The sequence below is a fragment of the Rissa tridactyla genome, chromosome 1 (genome assembly GCF_028500815.1).
Source record: "Rissa tridactyla isolate bRisTri1 chromosome 1, bRisTri1.patW.cur.20221130, whole genome shotgun sequence".
In the NCBI taxonomy this organism is placed as follows: domain Eukaryota; kingdom Metazoa; phylum Chordata; class Aves; order Charadriiformes; family Laridae; genus Rissa; species Rissa tridactyla.
This window is the reverse complement of record NC_071466.1, coordinates 58,885,422-58,901,848: the sequence shown is the minus strand read 5'-3', so window position 1 is coordinate 58,901,848 and position 16,427 is coordinate 58,885,422. Positions and strand designations below refer to the sequence as shown.

The 16,427-nt window shown below is 43.4% G+C and overlaps 1 non-coding gene across 1 annotated transcript; it reads left to right on the top strand.

Annotated features, from left to right (window-relative positions):
* Nucleotides 1-5,599: 5,599 nt before the first annotated feature.
* Nucleotides 5,600-5,672, top strand: TRNAF-GAA (transfer RNA phenylalanine (anticodon GAA)). The gene has a single exon. It is a non-coding gene; the product is annotated as a tRNA-Phe (tRNA).
* Nucleotides 5,673-16,427: the final 10,755 nt, after the last annotated feature.

Here is a 16,427-nt window from a genome sequence, read left to right as displayed (position 1 = left end):
AAGGTTCACCTTAGTTTTATCACTTTAGCTTCTGTACATGGCACAGTCCTAGACCCTTCTCTTGCCCCTGGGTAGAGCTGGAGAAGCATAGGACTAGGATGCGTATTTGCACGTATGTGGAAATTGCTGTGACTTCTAAGGTCTCCCAGAAATTGGGAGTTAACCCTCAAAACACAAGTACGTGCAGAAGCCCTTTCCTCATCACCCTAAGGGCAGGAAGAATGGAGTTTCGAGCGTTTGCTTTAGCTTTGCCCCCTGCTAAAGTTTTGGTAGTAACTGAATGTAAAGCTTCATAGTACTGACCCAGACGGCACTACCTCTAGGCTGCCTCTGGACCCACAGTGCTCCCAACGTCATCGCACCTCTTGTGTGCTGCATGGTGCTGACGATAAAATGCCACGCTCGGTTGGTGAGAGTTGTCTTAAAAGGTGGCTAAAGAGTAAGCATCTCAGCTTAAGTTAGCACCACGCATGTGTTCTAAAGCCTAGGAATGTGTTACTGAAAGTGAGCTTTCTGTGATGAAGTGGGATAGTAATACTATACTAGAATTGCGTTGAACTTGTATTTTTTGGGTTTCTGATAGTTGGGTCGTCAAAACTAATTTGTGAAGGACAGAAGTTACAGGACTTAATGTGTACTAGTCTGTTAGAATACTTGGCTTACCAGATACTTAAGGTTAAGCTTCTACCGATCAATCGCTTACATTTCATTGTCAAACACACATTGCTGGTAATATTAAAATATTTTCTTAATTTTTATGTTTTCTTGAGATACAGCTTCCTTATAATATGCAGAGTTACTTCTCTGTCTTACTGTTTTGTGTTTACAAAAGTCAATACCAGAAATAGCTGAAGTACTGCAAAGATCTGTTTTAGCTGTGTTTCTGCTTACTGTGGCAGCTGCTCTGGGTGAGCTGCATGAAAGTATGTGTCTTTCACAACTGCTTATGCTGGAATACTGATTATGTGATATGTCTTTAGGAAAAGAGAGTATGGATCACTAAATTATTATTTTAAACTTTACAAATAGGTACAGTGTTTTTGGAACATTAAAAATCAATTAACTTGTGGTACTGTTTCAGCTCAGAACTACACAGAAGAAAGCAGTAGTGTGTGACTGGATTATTGATTAGATCTTTTGAAAGTTGTTTTGAATGTTTAGATGCTGAAGATGCAAGTTTTGACATTCATGTGACTATCCAAACAAGGGATATTACCGGGAGTGGATTTTTCAAAAGGATTTGTTAATTTTTAGTGGAAGCTGTTGTAGTTTATTTAAATGTTCTTGATTTAATCCTTCTGAGTGTTTGAGATTTTTGGCTCAGTGTTCCCACTTTTATTTATGTATACATAAAAATAAATACGTACATGCATATTTTTAAAATATATAAGTATATATTTTTTTTTAAAAAATAATCTAGGAGGCTTTTGCTCTGAGCTACTTTGCTGTATATCAGGCTGCCTTGGCAGGTGAGTGCTCTGGTGGGAGCATTCCTTTCACAGGGAGAAGTCTTTTTATTGTTAAACATCTTATTTTGCCATTAACCTTCTGGCTTCTGTAGAAAGAAAAGGACAGAGGATCAAGTAGTGAACTGTTAATGTGGATAAGTGTGATGCTGTCAGGTTTTTATTTCTCTCTGTTTTTACATGGAAGATACGAAGAAGCATTTCCGCGGGAGGCAAAGGTAGTAATGTAAAACACTGTGAATGCAGCAATCTTTCAGTCTGCTTTTCTCAAGGCTTGTGTCACAGAACAAATTGAGAAAGAAAATAAAAATAAGAAAATAAATGGAGGAAATGTGGCTGTAGCTTAAATTGCTAAAGCTTTCTAAAGAAGAGCTGGCCTTCGGTGAAGGGTTTCTATCTGGCTCACACTTGGGAAATTACTTGTGGATAGCTGCCAGGTCTGCATCTCTTTTGGGGGTTACCATTATGGGTTGGCTCAGATCTTCAGGAATCAGCTCCTGAAATCCCATGTGCATTGGGGAAAACCAACATTGCTACCCCGTTATCGGGGTGTACCATGCCTGCCCTTCAGCACGTCACTTGCCAGCAGCAAGAATTTGGAAGATGGGGAAGTGCTGAAGCAGGGCTGTGGGCAGCCCGCCTGCCCTGCAAGTTGTAGCCCATGGGGCCTTTGTGTGTGTATTGGTCCCAGCTTGTGTGGTGGAGATAGTCCTTGCCTTCTCCAAGGGTTTCTCTGCTTTGACCTTGTGTCACATTTAAAAGGACTGTAGTTTCGATATTTGTCTGTCAGAGTCCCAGGACTTTCACTAATTAATAATCAGAGTCCCAGCAAAGGACTTTCCCTGAGTTAGATTCACAAATAATCGAAACTAGGCTAGCAAAAATAATAACAGTTCCGATATTTGTCTGTCAGAGTCCCACCAAAGGACTTTCACTGAATCAGATTCACAAATAATGGAAATCAGTTATTTTATTGAGAGCGACAGAAACAGATTCGAGATTGCAGTTTATAAATTCGCTAACTACGATAGCGCTAATTAATTAAGGTTAATATTGCTAGCAAAAATACTGGTAGTACAAGAAGCTGGGGTAACATTCAGTAGAGGGTGAAAGGCGCAGCGCGTATGCAGAAAGGCGTCCCTGCCTGGGATGGAGGAAGAGAGCGCAACCCGTTGACTGGTCCGTTGGGTATCAAGTTTCTTCTCTCCCAGTTTAACAGTCATTCTCTCCACCCTTTTATCCTCAAAATTATGAGGTTTCCCTCCCCTAGGTGACGTGTAGTATGATTTGGCTGGAGAAATGAGTGCTATAGTCATATATGTTTAGCGTGCTCTCTAAAATCTTCATTAGCCTATACAGGGGTGTCAACTTTAATATGCATTTCACAGGTAATGAGGCAAAGGTCAATTATCAGGCATGGTGGCCTCTCCAGGAAACAAAAAACTACACAAAGTCTCTGTTATCTTGATTTTACTGTCTTTGTTGACGAAAAGCAGGGCTGTCCTGGCTCCCCAAGACTACCCCATTATTTATGTATCCTGTGATAGTCAGACAAGCCTTCACTCCGCTGGGTTGCACAAGAGATAGCAAAGCCAGTCTTAATTGCTCTTTGAGCACAGAGACTTCGCCTCAGTATCCAAATTCCACGCCTTGGCAACCTGCTTACCTTTCCATGCTGCTTGGCATTAAGGGGTGCCGGCTGTGGTTGAGGCTGGTTTACGTTGTCGCAATATGATGGACTATGAAATAGTTTTTCTTTGTCCTCCACCCTGTCCTTCACTTGATCTAGCAGGAGATTATGGGAGAAAAAAAATGTAGGGGTTTTTTTTTTTGTTTGGTTGGTTTTTGTTTTTTTCCCCCCCCCCCTTCCAATCTTGGTTGTGGAGGGGTACAAAATAGCACAAATTTGGTTTCCCGTTAGGAGAAAGTTGGGAATGGCTTCGTGTGGACTTGGAATGCTCCATTTTGCTAAAACTGTGTTCTTTCACTCTTTACATAGCTATGAAATGCTAATATGTGTCTACTTTTCAGTAAGAGCAACTTTTGTAAAAAACCCCAAATTTTGTTGGAGGAAAAAGGGGCTGTTTTATTAAAAGTACTATATCTGAGAATGAGTTGTCCTTTTCTTTTGTTTCTCTTTCATTTTGTTTTGCATTACTTTTATTTCCATTTCACCTGACAAAAGAAAGGTTTCTAAAAATAGTAAAAATTAGAATAGCCTGTTGGTCCGGAGTAGCCCTGATTTTTGTGGTAACGTATGAAAACTCTACAGTCAATAGTATTTTGACTTCGACATATGTCATTGCACGTTTGGAGTTTATCTGCACCAAAAATCACAAGACTATGTTAGCTGCATCAGTAGGAGACACGCTCATTAAGTGATTACATTCACCATTTCTCAGCAAAACAATCATTGCCAGTGGCAATGGAAAATCATGAGAATATGAGATTTTATATCAGTATGTTGTTAGCACACATTTTTAGTACAACGGTGTGTGGGTTTGGTTTTTTTTTTAACCTCTCCCTAACTGAAATTTTTTGTTAAAGAGTTTTTGTTTTCAGTCACTGAGTAACTGCTGGCCTTGTCCTCAGCATTTCAACTTCTGAAAGTACATCTTGTGCCTCGTCTTCAATTTGCAGCTCCTGAAGAAGGGTGGTTGCTCACAGAAGACTTCCATAAGAAGACCAAGAGGGGAGCCACGAACATGATGAGAGGGCTGGGGCACCTCTGCTATGAGGACAGGCTGAGAGAGCTGGCGTTGTTCAGCCTGGAGAAGAGAAGGCTCCAGGGAGGCCTTATAGCGGCTTTCCAGTACCTGAAGGGGGCCTACAGGAGAGATGGGGAGGGACTCTTTTATCAGGGAGTGTAGAGATAGGATGAGGGGTAACGGTTCTAAAATGAAAGAGGGGAGATTTAGGTTAGACATTAGGAAGAAATTCTTCACTGTGAGGGTGGTGAGACACTGGCACAGGTTGCCCAGGGAGGCTGTGGATGCCCCATCCCTGGAAGTGTTCAAGGCCAAGCTGGATGGGGCTTTGAGCAGCCTGGTCTAGTGGGAGGTGTCCCTGCCCATGGCAGGGGGTTGGAACTAGATGATCTTTAAGGTGCCTTCCAATCCAAACCATTCTGTGATTCTAAGTGGGACAACTTGAGGAAAAAATATACGCTATTTGAAAGTAAGAGAAAATAGCGGATGTGTGTCACCAACTATTCATAGGGACAGTTTGGGAAAAGGCTGCTTCTTCCACCCTCAAAAAAGGAGGGATTTGTTAAACTCCTCTACTACTGTGGAAGAGGGAGAGGTTGATTTGTCTTTTTTTGACTAACGGGAGGGAGAAGCAGCGGACAATCTTGCAAAGTGCCATTTCTGGGAGTGTGAATAGGGGATGGTCTTGCAGGTAGCTTTTTCTAGAGCTGTGGGATGTGCAAATAAACACAAATTTGAGACGTGAGTGTCCAGCAGCAGTGCCGCGTGTGCTGATGTAATGTGTGCTCTGGGGTACACCCGCTGCCTTCGAGCTGCAGCCACAAGAGCGTGGTAACAGTCGCCTGTTGAAATAAAGGCCTAACCGAAAGTTTGTGAGAATAAACTATTTTTCTTGTAACTGTGCTTTGACCGGCTTTGTGATTTATGCAGAGTTACAACGTTTCCCTGTGGAAGGGGGATGGAGGATGAGGATGGATGTGCCCTTTCTATTTGTGTTTACTCATGCTCCGTCAGCTCGGTACGGAATTTGCCGGACTTCAAAATGAAGTCTCTGAAAACTGAAGCAAAAATACTGCCAATTTAACACTCTTGAATCCCACAGTATCTTCGAGTTCCTGTTACCCCTGAAATAATCCAGGGAGCCACAGCCAAAACACCTTTATCCTGGTACTAAATGCATGCAGGTTATGTAGTGTGCATAGGCGTATGCATATAGCTTTGTGTTATTGCAGCATTTGTCTTTGCCTTAAGGCATAATTTTATTTGCAAAGACCCGTCATCAACTCGTTTGCGGCGTTGGCGGTATCCGGCAATGTCGGACGAAGAACATCTGCCTTATTTAAATCATGCCCCACAAATATCGCCCAGGTGATGGGTGGAGAAAAATCCCTTAGTATTACCCCTTGAGAGGGGGGCGAAACAGCAGCCGAAATAGCTCAGTTGGGAGAGCGTTAGACTGAAGATCTAAAGGTCCCTGGTTCGATCCCGGGTTTCGGCAGAAGCCTTTTCTTTCTCTTTCTCGCGATGTGGCGGGCGGCTGCCCCTGATGTCGCCGCCCCACGGGCTCTGGGAGCATTCAAACCGCGCCCCGGCCCGGATCGGACCGTTCTTGCCAGCCCCGGCCCGATCCGGAACGGCCGTTCCCGGCGCCGGAGCGGGGCCCCAGGCTCCCGGCCGGGGCAGCTGTTCTGTTGGGCTGGTAGCCACAGTGTCGTGTCGCTCACGACACGTTGTGTGTCGCCGTTCTACGTCACGTCGTACCAATGTCATTTGTGCCGGTAGCAGCGCTCTCGGTGGCGGGGCCCACCCGCACCGCCCTGCCGGGGATTTCGGCTGCAGGGCCTGAGAATCCCTATTGCTTTCCTCAGTTGGCTTTTTTTTTTTTTAATTTTAAAAAAAGCTGTTTTTCCATAGGTGGAAATCAGTGAAATGATGATACCGGAGAGAGTCCAGCAGAGGTCTATGAAGATGATGAAGGGCCTGGAGCCCCTCTCTTATGAGGAAAGGCCAAGGGACCTGGGTCTGTTCAGCCTGGAGAAGAGAAGACAGAGGGGATCCCATCAACGCTTATCAATATCTAAAGGGTGGGTGTCAGGAGGATGGGGTCAGGCTCTTCTCAGTGGAGCCCGGCGACAGGACGAGGGGCAACAGGCACAAACTGGAACACAGGAAATTCCATCTCAACCTGAGGAGGAACTTCTTTACCCTGAGGGTGGCAGAGCACTGGAACAGGCTGCCCAGAGAGGTGGTGGAGTCTCCGTCTCTGGAGACATTCAAAACCCACCTGCACACGTTCCTGTGCAACCTGCTCTAGGTGACCCTGCTCTGGCAGGGGGGTTGTACTGGATGATCTCCAGAGGTCCCTTCCGACCCTGACCATTCTGTGATTCTGATGCCATTTTACCTCTGTTAAGTGTGCGCGTTGACGCTTGCCAGACGACGGCAGGGATGGGCAGGTACCGCTCTGCAGAGCCCCCTGTACAAACAATCTATAGCAGCTCGACAAAGTGGCAACCTTTGGTGTGCCTGTGTGTGTGTCATGTGTGAAAAACCCACGCAGAGGCGGTTTGGGAAGGAGGTGGAGGAGGAATGAGCTGTTGAGCCTCCCTGTCCTCTCCTCCCAGTGCTTTGTGCCGCAGAAGAGGGGAGGACACGCTGCAAAGCAAGCCACGAAGTCACAGAAATGCTCCGCAGCTCACGTCTACCCAACACTCCATGGGCCTGTGTCCTCCCTGGCAACTGGAAATGCAGTGTCTGGGAGGGTTTGCCTTCCAGTTTCATAGAATCAGAGTCATAGAATGGTGAGAGTTGGAAGGGACCTTGAAGGTCATCTAGTTCCAACCCCCCTGCCATAGGCAGGGACACCTCCCACTAGACCAGGCTGCTCAAAGCCCCATCCAGCCTGGCCTTGAACACTTCCAGGGATGGGGCAGCCACAACTTCCCTGGGCAACCTGTTCCAGCGCCTCACCACCCTCACAGGAAAGAATTTCTTCCTAATGTCGAACCTAAATCTCCCCTCTTTCATTTTAGAACCGTTACCCCTCATCCTATCTCTACACTCCCTGATAAAGAGTCCCTCCCCATCTCTCCTGTAGGCCCCCTTTAAGTTCTGGAAGGCCACTATAAGGCCTCCCCGGAGCCTTCTCTTCTCCAGGCTGAACAACCCCAACTCTCTCAGCCTGTCCTCATAGCAGAGGTGCTCCAACCCTTTCCTTTTTTCCTTTTTTCTTTTTTTCCTTTTTTCAGTTTATAGCTCTTCTAAGTTTAAGCTTTTTACTTAGGATGGAAGAACTGAAAGCAAAAAGTTTCATTCCCAGTCCCCTCTCTGCCCTCCACTGCCTCCCACTATAGATTAGGGATGCTAGAGAGGAGTGGGATGGTAAGGAACGGTAGGGACAGGGACGGAGAGATGCTTTTGGGAGGACAGAGACGGAGGCAGAAAGATTAGAGATTGCTTCTTGCCAAAATCTGGCAAGATTCCGGGACCTCACAATTCCTCTGCTGTCAACAGATAGCTGAAACTACTTCTGGTTCACAGAAAGGCTAAGGAATAACTTCAAGGCCAGAAAATCTGGTAATTAATGTTATTTAGCCTTTACCACTTATATATTTACCCCTGATTCTTACTTAACTTTAAAGTTGGGAAAAATCACTTGGATTTTTCTGAAGCATATTTTTAAGAAGGGGTTCTGGTTTCGGTTTGAAGACATGAAGAGGCATAAAATTCACTTGTTCTCTTGGTAATTTGTTGCAACTGTTCCAAATATATTCCTTTAGTTTGGATCTGCCCTCTGTTATATTCTAGCTATTATTTCTGTTAAAGCTTTTCTTTGTTAGATGGAAGATCTTCTCAGTACCTGGCATTAGTCATCACGAAGCAGTAAAGTCAACACCCAGCTTTGTTTTGATAAACCAAAGAAATTAAAGCCTTTGAGTCTCTCATTTAAAGACACTTTGTCCTGCTTTCAGGTAATTTTTGGTAACCTTTTAAATACACTGACACCAGAACAACGCACAGAAAAAAGGTCTCTCAGTATTGATGTCACACGTGCAAAACTCAGCAGTAAGTCAGCTCCTTGCCTCTGTTCAGCATCTTTCATCTATTAATGAAAAGGTATCGCTGGTCTTTTTTAATCACAGCATCACATCAAGCATTGCTGCTGAATTGCATCAGCACTCACTGCTGATGAATATCCTATTAGTACAAAAAGGAGAAATCTTACTTAGGCGCCTACTAATAAGACAGGTAAGGGACAGTATAACTGCTTATATTACTATTTTTCTTAAAGATTTTTTAAGCTTTTGAAAGAATGTTAATACTGCACACTCGAGTACTCAGGGATAGAAGGAAAAGTTAAAATGAAGATAACTTGTCACCTCTCATCTGTACTTTTGCGCATGTGATATCAGAAATAAATACTTTTTTTTTTTTTTTGCAAAAACCTTTTAATGATTCAGCAAAGACTTTAACAGTGCTTTGGGAATGAGTTAGGAAGGTATTAGTTTCCTGCAGACTTGTAATCAAAGAGGCAAAAGAGAGAATGACTGTTTACTTTTTGGCCTTTTCCATACTGCTGAATAAAAGAGAGTCACGGAGCAAGCTTGGACGTCAGGACCTCTTGAATGTCTGCTTGGCTTGTGCTCTAGCACCCTGATAGCCAGCTCTTTCCAAGACAGCCAGCTCTTTCCGGACACTGGCCAGCCAGTGCCACTCGCTGAGGGGGCCAGCATGGGGCCCCAAGACTGCTTTTAGGCAGGGGTCTGGCCATACCCCATCAGTGCTGCACCAGAGGTTGGGTCCCCTCTGCCACTGAGTTCCCCGAGGGCCAGGAAAGGTGAGGGTCACTCTTGCCCTCTCCAAGTGTCTGATTTTCAATTGGGATACCCGGGCACATGGATGCTGTGGTAGTGTCTGTAATTTCTATTTTTAAATGAAGGATAATATTCTCTGTAACAGCAATTCCCTCCTCAGAGGTTTTGTGACGTTAAGCAGAAATTTTGTGGAGCACTGAAATACTAAGGGTGATCGCCATGGGGACACTGAGGAGAAAATCTAATTTTTGTTCGGTATGGGATTTGGATAGCACGCACTGAATAAGGCCTTGGGTCTTATGTGGAAGAAGAGGATAAAATTAAGAGATAACCTTAATTCTGGTATTTTTTAAACTGCTGTCTGTTTGATTTTGCAGGCTTGATGCAGGTTTCTAATGGGATTTGGCAGGTTCTGGGAAAATAACCCCGAGTGTTGTTGCTTTATTGCTTTTATGTCACACAATATTCAGGCATTTTTCATTCAGCTTTATCTCCTTTACACCATCTTTTTGTTAACATTGCTGCTTTCTAGGTTTCTTCTTGCCAGCAAACATCTTTTCCGTTTATTTTTCTGTTAGCATGTTCCCTCAAGATGAACCCCCGGCTAGGAAGCAGATCCAGGCTACTTTCATGTCTAACTAAGTCTTTACGTTTCAGTCACAAGGCTCCTTCTCTGCAACTGGGAAACTTCTCTGCCCCTACAGATGCGGTTACATGTGCTTTTTTAAATGACCATCAAAGACTGAAGTCGATACCTCGCAGAGGACAAAAATCACTTTTTACAATGTTGTTTCAGCCTTACTGAAATATTCAAAATCTGGTGGATTTGATTTGGCCCATGTGCTTTTTCCATGACCATCCTTGGCTACTGCGTCGCTCTTTTAAGTGAATGAAAACTGCAGCAGAAGGAGCAGCTCGGTGAGAGGTGCACCCCACACCCTAGCTCTGCTGCAAGCTTCAACAACTCACAGCCACAGAACATGACAAGTGATGGAGAAGCTTTACTTTGAAATACCTCTATTTGGTATTTATGACAGTGGTGGGACTAAATTGCTATGCATGGTGTTTTCCATAGCCTTCCTTAGGGTTTTATTAAGTTCAGGTGTTCCTTGGATGAGATGCACGTCCTCCTCCTCCATCTTCCCAGACTTGCACATCTACTGGATTTAAAAAGTCCCCTCCTTGTCCCTGCGGCCAATTTCTGCACCTGATATTTGTTACTGTCTTCTCTGCCTCTCGGCAGTGAGTAAATGTTACTCACATGCAGTAAAATTTCCTTCTTTTTGTGTTGAAAATTGGGTTGGTTTGATAGAAAAGATTTGTTTCTGTCTCTTGACTAAAAGATTTCTGACTTTGTTGCCTGTGCTGTTTACAGACATCCAGTAAATCTCATTTAGTTACGCAGTGTGATCAATGCAAGGGATTTAGAAGACATGAGTCAGGACTCGCGTTTAGTTTTTATGATTTTTGTATATTTTTAATAACAAACCGTGGTTATTGTCTATCTGGTTTCTGGTCCTGTAGAAGAACTAGAATTGTGTTTTTCAACTTTCTGGGAAAGAAAAGCATTTAAAAAGAAAAAAAAAATCAGCTGACGATTCTTGGCTGCAGTCTTGTGTATTTTCTGAGAGAACTGACCAGATGACTCATTTCTGAGCTGCTCTTCTATCCTAACAAAGCGATTATGTTGCAACACGTAAATTGGTTTTCAGGAAAAGAAGTCCACAGATTAGAAAGGAACTGGATAAATAACGTAAATGTGAGAAGGCGGGAGCTGATGAGACTGTTCATATGAAGAGGGATTTTGTGCAAGGAATGGATCACGAGATCTCCAGAGCTGCTCTGCATGCCCAAACCTTGGCCTCATTCTCCCAGCCACAGGACAGAGAGACAAAGGGTAAGGTGCTGAAAAGGCAGTGGTCTGCATTGGAGGAAGGAAGAGAGAAGACATGAATGAATAAGAACCTGTGTAAGAAGAAAAAAGCAGAACGGAATGGGAATAGAAAGAAGGGAGAAAAGATTCAAGGGTGTCTACTTTTAAGGAGGGTGGGAGAGAACAGAGATGAGCAGGTAAGTAGCAAAGTAAAAGGGAAGAAAATTCCAGCATAGAGATAGGAATCAAAAGGCCTAAGTGAAATGATGCCAAAGTTTGAAGAATTATCATCACACTTACTAGAAAGGAAAGCTAATCTTGCAAACATAAAGAAACCTACATGGGTAGTGAATGAACAAATGTGGCAACAGAATGGCAACTACTCTTCTTCTTAGGTCAACCCTTATTACAATTTATTGCAGTTTATTGGAAATTTTGAAATATTAAACGATTTTTCTGAGATGCACTGCTTTGAGACATAAGCCTAAGAGATTGCTTCTGCAAGTGCTGAGTTGTTTTTTTCCCACATCTAATGACTTACAAGATTTTGTGTAGATCTGCTTGCACTTGGGTAACTCAGAGAGTCAAATAGAAAACAAGATCAACAGATGTAGGGAAGCCTTTCTTCCCATGGATTTCTGTTTGGTGGCTGTTTTTAGTTTTTAGGAGGAGTTTTTTTTTCAAGTGCAAGCTTTTTATTTTGTCAGGTCACTTAAAATGGCTCATTGTGGAGTCAGATGGCTTACTTGTGTAGTCTCTGTTGTCTAGTAATGTATAATCTCAAACTGAAGTCTTTACTTCTACTGGAGCACTTAACAGCTCTCTCTTCTACTTGCCATCTAGCATATTCTAGGTCTCCTGAATCTCCTAGGAAATTTATGTCTTTGAGATCTGTTTCTCCTGCGTGAGTTATGCTTTACGCTCCATCGACTATAACGATTAAGATGTCTGTTTGCCATAATGGGAACTTAAATGCACGTAGCTCCTAGACAGATGCATACATGGTAGATGCATAATGAGGGTATCTTAGTCTTGAATCGACTTCCACCTTGTATAATGAATAGCTTTGCTTCACACATTTTCCAATGAAAGTTTTTCATAAGTGTTCAAGTAATGCATTCTTGGTCGCAGTGTTGGAAAAACATACCTTAGATCATGCTTCTTACTCTATGAAATCTGGAGCACGTAAATCCACAACAGTTAAAATCAGTAGCCAAAATATTTATCTGTCACTTAAAATAGGAACAGAAAGGTGGATTTGATGTAAGCTTTGGGTAAAGATTAGCATGGGTTCATTTCCATTCAAAACATTCTTATTCTGGCCAGTTTCATGTCATGCATAAGATAAAGTTATGTTACGTGATCTTTGGAGCAATGAAAAATGTACAAAGGTATATAATTTGAGTTTCTTGCTAAGTCCTTTTTGTCCAGTCTCTAAATTTTGCTTGACAGATGTAGAGTCTGTTCTTTCTCAGGTGAGGTTTATGACAATGTAAATACCCCTAAGCCAATGTAAAGGTGGTTTGGCAGAACAAGGAATCAGAGATGTACTATTTTCTTCAAAGAAAGAAAAATATTCACAAGGGCCAAAATTTCCAGAAGTGCTCATCGGTTTTGGCTGCTCAGCTTGAGATACCATGGATTCACTTGACTGTGTGAGTTTGCTTCTTATCACCTGAAAGGAGGGTGTGGAGAGGTGGGGGTCAGTCTCTTCTCCAAAGTAACAGGCGATAGGACAAGAGGAAACGGCCTCAGGTTGCACCAGGGGAGGTTTAGACTGGATATTAGGAAAAATATTTACACTGAAAGAGTTATCAAACACTGGAAAAAGCTGCCCAGGGAAGTGGTGGAATCATCATCCCTGGAGGTTTAAAAGACAGGTAGAAGTAGTGCTTAGTGACATGGTTTAGTGATGGTTTCTGTCAGAGTTAGGTTGATGGTTGTACTCGATGATCTGAAAGGTCCTTTCCAACCTAGTCGATTCTATTCTATTCTATCATATGGTGGGGTTGTTTTGTTTTGTTTTGTTTTGTTTTGTTTTTTGTTTTTTTTTGTTTTTTTTTTTGTTTTGTTTTTTTTTTTTTTTGTTTTGTTTTGGAAATTCTTCTGTCTGTGGAGCAGATGCTTTGGTGTTCCTCATCCTGTCTCTTTTCTTTCCACTTGGACCGTGATCTTTTTCTTGTTTGCAGTTTTCCTCGTAGAATTACCTTTCTTCTTGTTGTCTCCAGAATTATCAGCTGCTGCTATGAATTATCATGTGGTTTATTCCTTCTATTGATTTCCACATTTCCACATATATTTATATGTAGAATGTTGTATTTTGGCCAAAATTCTTTCCAAAATTCCAAAGGCTAAGTCCTTTTCTGGCTTGATGCTAATCTGTGCTTGAGTAGAGTAGAAGGAGCCTGTGAAACAATACTGTCATTGAGAAAACAAATGTGAACCCGCTGCCTACTTACTGCTCAGGAATTCTGCATTACTCGGGTGAGTTGTGTTTAGTGATTTCTTTGCCTGTTCCTTGGAGCATTCTTTTTCTTTATTCTGTCTCTTGCCAAAAAAAAAAAAAGTGAATGTATTAATCCTGAAGATGCGTTGGCATCTGTATGGGTGTATTTGTTTGCCACCCTTTGATGATATGCTGGGAAGTTTGATGTTGGGGGTGAACCTGGGCATGAATCCATACTACAAAGTAGCTGAAGTGCTGTGTTCTTCTACTTCCAGAGTAAAGCCTAAGTACTTTAACTAATAAATTCAACACAGTTTCAGGTGTGGTAGCCTGACCCCGTAGCTCAGAATTGTGGACATGGTAGCGCGATCACAGTTTGGGTCAAGGGGGCTTTGGCCACCGCTCATGCGCTCAGATTCACTGCCTGAAAAGTCTTGATAGCTGCAGGCAAGCAGCTCTGGGCAGCGGTGTCAACGCAGAGTGCTACTCATTTTTCAAGAGCTAGCGAAACCTCGTAGTAAATAAAAAATCATTCAGCATGCTATTTTGTAAACTGGTATAGTGCTGATATCGTGCAGCCCGAACAACGGCTCCTTTATTTAAGTGCAATAGCTGCGGGGAGGCTGCAGAACCTTCTCAACAGTGAAGCACTAAGAAACGGACAGTCCCTGCCGTTTTCCCGCTGACTAATTGAAAGACAACCGTCTTTTTGTCATTTTGCTCGGTGTCTTCCGCACGGCGTGTCATGCAGCCGCGTGTGGCTGCTGATGCCGGCAAGCCTGCAACGGGCACCGACACGGTGATGCCAGGATGCGCGATCTGTCCATCCTTTTTCTGTCTGTCCGGGTGCTCCCTCCCCAGCCAGGGAGGGTGCTCCTAAAGTGTTGGTGAATTAGGGAGGGCATTCCTAAAGCATTGGTGAATGAGGGAGGACCAGAGGCTAGCGCTACATCTATACTAGCACGGCATGCTGTAGCATGCTCACAATTCTGTAAAATCATGTAGTTGTGATGGGGGGAAGTAATCACAAGAAAAGCTATGGATGTGCCGCTCTTCCACTCACAGTTTTCTTTCCCCTGCTCACTAAGTAGTCTCCATGCTATCATCTCTCTGCTATTCCTCTTCTCCACACCCTAACTTCTCTGAAAATGACACATTTCTCCTTCCTTGTGTACTACATTAGAAGCACTTGTTGCCTTCCCTTGCCTTGCCTGCCTCAGTCCCTCGCCTTTCTCTGCGCTTACTCTTTCTGCCTCATACAGGCTCTCAAATGGCAGCAGGCACCTCCCTACGGGTGTCTGAACTGAGCCAGCTTTGATTAGAATGGCTGCTTGCACACGTATTTTATGTGCAGACACTTCAGTTCAGGGGTTTAATCAGCTAGCTGAATCCTATCCATGTTTTTTGATTTTTTTTTTTTTGGTGATGCTGATAAATGTGTGTTCACTTTAATTGCTCTCAGGTGGTATGTTGGTAACTTTGGTTCAGGACATTGTCTAACTTAGATTCAAAGACTGATCTTTCCCACATCCGAGGGGTGTGTTCAGGTGCTGAGTAGTATGGGGAGGTGGTTTTGAGTTAGTGCCTCCGTGTACAACTCCCGAGCTTCTTCAGCCTATTTTTCCAGCAACTAGTCCTGTTTTCTGTCTTTTTCGCATGTTGTGTTGAGAGCACCAGGCAAAAGCCAGTTCCGGGTAAACTGAACCCTAAGGGAGATGAGTTGAAACTCCTATGTGGTATTGCTAATTTGCTTTGTACTTCCAAAAATTAAGTGGAATCATATTTTAGTTTGTCTGGCAAGTAGTAAATTTTTTATATAAAGATTGGAGAACCTGAAAGTGCTGAGGACAGCATCTGCAGTGCGGATGAACTCCTTAGCTGCACGATGGCAGTAAGTTTGCTGCACGGATAATAGACTTCTTGTGCCAGAATGGTGTGGCTGAACATCCATGGAAATATTGAATAGTACAGACATAACCACAGCTGTTTTCATTCTACGTACTTACAAAAATGCCTAAACAATTTTAGCGTGGAGGGGGGAGGTAGAGAAAGCTTTCAGTGAAGCAGAGGGAGTCGCCAGTTTTTATTCAGTATGGTGGAGCTGAACAAATAGCTATTGCTTCAGACTCACCTCATGACTTATCACTACTTTATTTTGATTTATTCATTTTATTCCTCTAGCACATAGGGGTTGCATTGTGGGCAAGAACTGCTGCGTGCTAGCAGCTTTTTAAAGTAATTTTTGTCGGTGTCTTGAACGAAACCACTTGTCTGCATGCCTGGTGCGCGTATTGATCTTACAGCCTGTCTTCTGCCAGGTGGGTAATAAATGCTCAGCTGTGACAGTACTGAAAGCCTAGCAGCCTGACCGCCCCCAAAACAACCTCTGGTGTAATGATGGGGAAAGGATTAGAGAGCAAACAAGGACCCTTTAAAACCAATTAAATAATTTATTTTGCATGCGAAAAGGCTATTAATAAGGGAACCCTTCTCCACTTGCCACTCAGATGTTTACACTGCAAGCACTGGAGCTCCGCAGTCAGCAGGTGGAGTCTCCATCCCAAGCTGTTACTACCAAGTTTATTAATTTCCGTTAATGACACACCTTTGTCCTCTTGTGCTTCCAGTTCATTTTCTACTGCCGCTGTTTTAGTGGCAAGTGTTATTTTGCAGCAAATGAACTGAAAAGAGAAGGGTTTTCCTCTTCTGTTTATCCTCTCTTTACAAGGTTCTCATGAAAAGAATAAACTTGTTTCTCCAGCCACCTCAGCTAAAACAAGACCATCAATTTCTCATGAAAGACATGGAGAAATAAATCTGAGGCATTCACCCTCCTGACAGACTGCCAGAGCCCGCAGAACTTGCTCTCACGCTGGCATCTTTTCTGCTCTTGATGTCATGTGCAAAACACGAGGATTTCTGCTGTGCTAATCCCTCTAATGAGGGCTTCTCCCAACCTCTATATAAACCTTGCTCAAAGCCGTGGCTGCCGGGCAGGCACCGCAGAGCCAAAGCGCCCATCTTTTGAACTGCATTCAAGGCAATTAGAGACCGGGATTAAACAAACACCCGACACCAGCATCCTCAGTAGCGAGAGGGATTATCCTGGTTGGCTGGGGC